Below are 7,500 nucleotides of genomic sequence, written 5' to 3'. Positions count from 1 at the left end.
TCTTTATGTCTGAGAATCAATGTTATTAATAACAATAAAGAGGAAGGTTACTGGTCCGTTTCAAACCAGTTATCCGATAGAAATTGATTTCAAGTCACTTGCAGGTACCTGGGAAATTACTTACTTGGAAGATGACATGTATATTTAATTTATATATATATATATATATATATATATATATATATATATATATATATATATATATATATATATAAATATATATATATATATATATATATATATATATATATACATATATATATATATATATATATATTATATATATATATATATGTGTGTGTGTGTGTGTGTGTGTGTGTGTGTGTGTGTGTGTGTGTGTGTGTGTGTGTGTGTGTGTGTGTGTGTGTGTGTGTGTGTGTGTGTGCGTGTGTGTGCGTGTGTGTGTGTTCGATATATAAACCACGTTATTCTCGAGGGCTGGTTTAGGGTTTTCAAGATTGAATGTTAGATTTCAACTGCGAAGGTAAGATATGTTATTAAAAAGTAAATAGTTAAATAAATAAGTGAATAAACAAGTGTGTAAATGAATAAATAAACAAATAGAGAAATAAGTAGATAATTGAATGAATAAATGAATATGTGAATAAATAAGTAAATAAAAAGAATAGATAAATCAATAGATATAAATGAATAAATAAGTAGATAGATAAACAAATTAAGTGAATGGATTAACTAAGACATCAATAAACAAATGGGTGAATTAATTATGATACGCATTTTAGATCTCACGAGAGAACGCAATTTTTGCAATCTTCATTTTTTCTTCTAATAAAAATAAATAAATAATCTCCACTCCACTGCTTCCGTGTTTTCTATATCTGATCTTGCTTGTTTGATTCTTTTTTATTATCATTATTTCTTTTTTGTGATATTACAACCTGCAACCTATCTACAAACAGATAGTTTTTGAGGACCAATATTTGCAAACCAGCATGTGTAGGAGCTATAGTCCTGAAGGCAATCATCTCTTTAAAGAACATCAAGTAATATGCTGTATTATAGCAAAGAGGAAATTCTATATTCTATTCTTTCCTTTATATCAAAGAATAAAGGGAGCATAGACCCTGATAAGAAAACTTGAGAACATTAGATCAATAATAGTGATACACTTCTTCTCACCAAACGGCAGTGAAAATATGGTAAAGCGAGATTAATTTACTTTGCGTAATTTTCTTTATCCTTAAGTGAATCGTCACTCATTCAGATCTTTCCATTTGCTCTATTTTGTAAGCGTCATCAACTTGATAACATTATTTGAATCTCTTTGCTTTAATGTGTTAGTGGGGATTCGAAATCATGCTATCTAGGTTAGACGTTCTCAACTGGGATTTGCGTACCCCTATGGGTGTTCCTGAGTGTTTGAATGTCTGATGTTTAATACAGATTTCCAGTAAAGTAATTAATTTTATTCTCGAGCGAGTAGTATCATCGTAAATTGCTTGTGATATTAATGAATCTGATTAATGAATTCATAATATTATGAACAATTCTATAATACTCATTGGAATATCAATGCATATTGAGTTAATCTAAATATGTTACCATTCTATATTCGGTCTCCGTCTGATAATGCGGTTACGGTTAGTTGGTATTATAACTGAGGCTTGAGAAACCCTGGTCGCCTTCACTCGACCTAGTTTGCTTCTTAAAAGTTCAAATACCAATGAGCACTAGAGCAAGGAAACTTCTTTACAACTACTAACCAGACTTCGAAATGTGCAAAGGACCTTTTTATTTGTTTATTCCTCTGAAGAAGTTACAAGCGAAACCGGTCAGGAATAAACTCGGAACGAGACCCGTGATTTTTTTTCCACCTTTTCCAACTTGTCATAATATCTCAACATTTATCTATTTATTTATCTATTTATTTATTTATTGTAACCCCTTATCTGTAACTAGTGAAACCCAGTCTTCGAATTGTTTAAAGGACCTTTTTATTTATTTATTTATTATTCATTTATTTATTTATCCATTCATTTATCTATTCATGTATCTATTTCTATATTTATTTAGATATCAATTTATTTTTGTAACCCCTTATCCGTGACTAGTGAAGCCCCTAGTACCATGTGAGATAATAAAAAAAAAAAAATAGCCATATATCTCCGACAATTAAAGGTTAATAACTTGGTATCTATGGCTAGTAAAGTCGTTAAAAGGATTAAGAATCGGAAGCTGATGGCGGCACCAGCACCTCCCACTAAGGAGACGTTCCCTAATCGCCAAATCGGGTGATATCACCAAACGAACGCGCCGCCGCGGCGTAATTTATGGCTTAACAGAGAAGAGAGACCAAGGGCTGACGGGGCCCCGGGTTCACAGTCGGAGCGTGATGAAAAGGGAACTTAGTGGCGGCAGGCAGCTGCAAACAGCTGCATGAGGCTGGAGCGGCACAACAGGCCCCACTAAACCGGATATTGGCTACCGATATAAGCAGCACATTCGCCTTCTCACGCATCATTTGAACTTGGGATAACTATTTGGCTTCGTAAGGGAGTACATGCGTGTGCGTGTCCGCGCGTTCTCAAGACTTTTCGCCCGGAGAGTGAGTGATTGTGTGCCTGCGTGCGATTGTTTGTGCATGTTTATGTGAATATGTGTGTGTGTATGTGCAATTCATCATTCTCCATGGTCTTGGATCACGTGCTGGACTCGTGACCGACAGCTATTTCCCTCCCTGAAGAGAGCTCAGAGCTCATATATGACTGATCTATGGGTAATACTGACCTTACACGTTAACACATAACCAACCCACTGCCCACGAGAGTTGGAGTAACGACCCGAAGTGTGTGTGTGTGTGTGTGTGTGTGTGTGTGTGTGTGTGTGTGTGTGTGTGTGTGTGTGTGTGTGTGTGTGTGTGTGTGTGTGTGTATGTGCGTGTGGGCGTGTGCACGCATATGCTTGAGAACTCACATTTATGCTCCAGTGTGCATGCATGCTTGCAAGGCACGATGCTCTTCTAAATACGTTTACAACAACAACAAATGGTCATACGCGATAATGAAATGTAAATTGATATATCTTGGTAATTATGAATGCTAATGAAAATTGATACTACATGGAAGAGAACGGAGATGTAGGCAGTCAGAAGAAACGAAAGAGGAAGAGGAGAAAAGGATGGTAAAGATGGGAAAGTCACGCACTGTGTGGAATAAGAGGAAATAGGAAGAGGAGAGAAAGAATAGAAGGTGAAGTAAAATGAGAAGAAGGAAGAGTTGAAGGAAAGAGAGGAAGGAGGAGTATTAGGTAGGAAGAAGAGAATGAAAAGAAGGTGAAGGAGGAGGAGGACAAAGAGAAGAAGAGGAAGAGAAGGAGTAAGTGAACGAGGAAGAAGTAGAGGAGGAGAAAGAGGAGGAGGAGGAGGAGGAAGAAGAAAAAATGTGGACGAAGAAGGAGGCAAGAGAGAGAGAGAGAGAGGGAGGGAGAGAGGGAGAGAGAGGGAGAGGGAGAGAGAGAGAGAGAGAGAGAGAAAAGCAGAGTTGAAGAAGATGGGATGAAGCCATTTGTACCCAGAGTTCCCTCTACCCCCATCTTCCCCTACTACCCCCACCACCTCCCTCCCCTACTCCCCCCTCCCACCTCCCGGACGTACGAAATCATGCGGTGTCAGCTGGTGGAATAAAATCCCTAAAATGCACACACGGGGGCAAATGGGCAAGACTGAGAATAGCCTTAAACCCATTCGTACTCAGAATTTCCTCTCAGCTGGAAACGATTGTCTGGCGTTATCCGAAACAGCCCGAGACCATTCGTACCACGATCTCCCCTCTGCTGGATAAAAGAGATTGTTTCGCGTTAGCTAGAATGAAATTACTTAAGTGCAACATGGACTCAAAAAGAATTTAGGGTCTGGAGAAGAGGTACAAGGAAGAGAAATAGACCAAATAAAACTGGAAAGAGGAGTGAGCCCAAAGAGGAGGAGGAGGAGAAGAGAGGAAGAAAGAAGTGATCAAAAAAGGAAATCCAAAAAGATTCAAAACCAAAAACGAGCTCATGGAATAAAGAAACAAAAAACACGAAGAAACCAAAGACAGAGAAAGTAGGAAGAAATAAGAAAAGAGAAGAAAGCAGTGATCAAAAGAGAAAATCCAAAAAGATTCCAAACCAAAAACGAGCTCATGGAATAAGAAAAAGAAAAAGAAAAAACGAAGAAAGAGAAAGTAGGAAGAAGTGTCGGCGACATGGAAATCAAGAACAGCGCCGCCATCGGCGAAAGGAGGCCAACGATATCAGTTAAGGTAATGGTTTCATGAAGCGGAAGGTCAAGTAGTAGCAATAATTTCTCGCGTGGGTGCTAATGCTGCAGCCGTTGCTCTTGCTGCTACTGGTGGTAATGGCGGTCGTGGTGGTAATGGTGATACATGAAGTACTGGTGATAATAGGAGTGGCGGCGATGGTGATGGTGCTAGTGATGGTAGTGATGGTGGTGATAGTTATGGTAGTTATGGTGGTAATAGAAGTGGCGGTGATGGTGATAGTGATAGTGATGGTGGTGATAGTTATGGTAGTTATGGTGGTAATAGAAGTGGCGGTGATGGTGATAGTGATGTTGGTGGTACTGGTGATAGTTATGGTAGTTATGGTGGTAATAGAAGTGGCGGTGATAGTGATAGTGAGAGTTATGGTGGTAATGGTGGGGCGGTGATGGTGATAGTGATAGTGATGTTGGTGGTACTAGTTGTAGTTATGGAAGAGTTGATAGTGGTGGTGTGGTGATAACAGGCTTGATGGTGGTGACAGTGGCAGTGATGGTGATGATGATGATAATAGTGATAGTGATAGTTATAGTGATATGGTGATGATGACGGCGATATTAGGGTCGAAGTTAAAGTTGATAGTGTCAATAGTGATGGTGATAATGGTGATGGCAGTGATGGTGATGGTGAAAGTTGTAATTATGATGGAGATAAAGGTGACGTTTAGGACAATTATGACAGTGACAGTGACGGTGAGTTACGGTGATGATGACAACAATGCAGACAATTATAACTACGATGACGACGATGTCGACGACGAGTTGGCTTGTGGTAAACCCTTTCCCTAAGGCGGCAAAGGTCAACCGTTGCACCAAGGAGCCTTCATCTATTCTTAAGACAAGCCAGCAACCGCAAATGGAGACATTTCCTCCGAAGAACGTGGCAGGAAAACTCATCTCAAAGAGCTGATGGTATTGCGGAACAGACATATCAGCTGATACCAGACCATTCCAGCTGATGGCAGACTAGAGCAAACCGGATGATGACAAGGCAAGAAGGGCTAAAACAGGCCAAGGCGGCAAGGCGGAGCAACGCAAGATACACAGGAAATCTCGGGTTTAAATCCGACCCTGTCGCGATGGCCCGGGAAGTCGCGCGCGCATTAGGACCCGCGGACATAATTTCGCGCCGCGAAAATGTGCGGTTGGAGATCCATTCCCGGTATGTGCGAACCTTCCATAACTTACCGAATCTCGCTCGCTCGCTCGCTCGCGTTGGTGGTTTGTCTACTTACTTATTCTTACTTTTTTCGATTTGTTTGTTTATTATTATTATTATTATTATTACTATTATTATTACTATTATTACTATTATTGATGTTATTATTATTATTATTATTATTATTGAATATTATCATTATTATCATTAAATATCATTTTTATCATTATCATCATTATTATTATCATTATTATTATTATCATTATCATTATTATTATTATCATTATTATTATTATCATTATCATTATTATTATTATCATTATTATCATTATTATTATTATTACTATCATCATTATTATCATCATTATTATCATCATTATTATTATCATCATTATTATCATTATTATTATTTTATTTATTTATTTTTTCAAGCATATTTTTCGCCCTTGGACCCATACAAGAAACTGATTGAGCTACTATTAAAGCTGACGCTTCCTGTTTCTGCGACGAATATGAATATTATTGTCACAAACCTTAAGTTATAATGTTTAATCTGCACATATAATACAATTTCAACAGCAAAATAAGGAAATAAGAATATGTAAAATCCTTAAATACACAAGAGAGTTGGAAAGCATTGCTTTTTTTATCAACATAATCTCCAAAGCACGATCAAACCGGATTCTTGTATTTAAACTTTTTTCTTCGAAAAGAGCAACTGAAAAGTGATAAGTCCTTGAAGAAGAAAGCTTAATTGAAAAATAAGAAAAAAATATATAAAAGCATGTCCGACAAGCTGAGAATAGACGGATTCAGCTGATGGATTACTAGATGGCCTGACAACATAGATTATCATAATACAGATAAGCTGACGAGAAGACGAAGCTATCAGTAGAGACGTCAGTAGAGACGTCAGTAGAGACGTCAGTAGAGACGTCAGTAGAGACGTCAGTAGAGACGTCAGCACAACTTAGTTTTCCCGTAGCAGGCAAGACAAGCTGACGGTACGTCAAAGCAGATGAAGTCAAAAATGGGAAGATAATGGAGACAGTAAACTAGCATTAATTAATTGTACCTTAGAACGTTAATGCCTTGGAAAGAATATTTCAGTCCAATACATATCACACCGCTATCTGGAGAACAACACAACTTTTCCATTAACCGAGATGACGTTAATCTTTTTGCTAAAGTGATATTTCTTAATCTGAATGAACAGTTTTTAAACAAAAACAAAAGCAAAAATTCTTCTGACTGTTTGTCTCAGTCCAAAGACAAGAACATTGAAAAGGCAGGAACTCAAATTGTACCAAACATGGATTAGCCATTTAGCTAACGAACATAAAAAACAGCTTTAAATGAAATCCAAACATAGCACAGCTCAAATTATAGGATTTTTGTTTATACACATTGAACAAAGTGTAGACAAGCCATGTACACTCCTCCAAAGGCATACTTCCGTAATGTATGTATAAAATGTGTCAAGACTGTAATAAATTCTGGTAAAAAATACAGAGCTCATATCATTAGACTTTGGTTTTCGTAAATATATATTCTTTATTGCGTGCTAAGTACACGCAAGTTGAAAGTAAGTGAATTTTCAGGCGACTTGGTCAATACTGTGTTCACTGGTCCACAGCATAGAAGCGGCAACGAATTACTGTAAGAAATACAGAGTATATTATTAGACTTTCTTCCTCATAAATATACTTTCTTTATTACGTGCAAAGTACACGCAACTTGAAAGTAAGTGAATTCTGGGGCGATTTAGTTCATAAAAGTGTTGAGCTTCAACGGCAGTTTGTCAAAACTTTTTTAGAATATATTTATATTGTTACTGCCAACGAGACTTTTGGGATGATGCTGTCATTCCACAATTTTTTCTATTTTACTTATCATCTGTTATCATTTATTATTTACAATCTACCATAAATCATATATGAATTATTATCTGTTATCTATAAACTATTATCTATTGTTTTTCATTTATCATGTGTTATCATTTATCTATAGTTTGTCATTCAATATTCAATTTTTATTATTTATCATTTATGATTTATTATATATT

Source organism: Oratosquilla oratoria, chromosome 24 (assembly GCF_046742065.1).
Source record: "Oratosquilla oratoria isolate Oo_2021 chromosome 24, ASM4674206v1, whole genome shotgun sequence".
Taxonomy (NCBI): Eukaryota; Metazoa; Arthropoda; class Malacostraca; order Stomatopoda; family Squillidae; genus Oratosquilla; species Oratosquilla oratoria.
The sequence above is the reverse complement of the archived record's forward strand: the minus strand, read 5'-3'. Positions refer to the sequence as shown.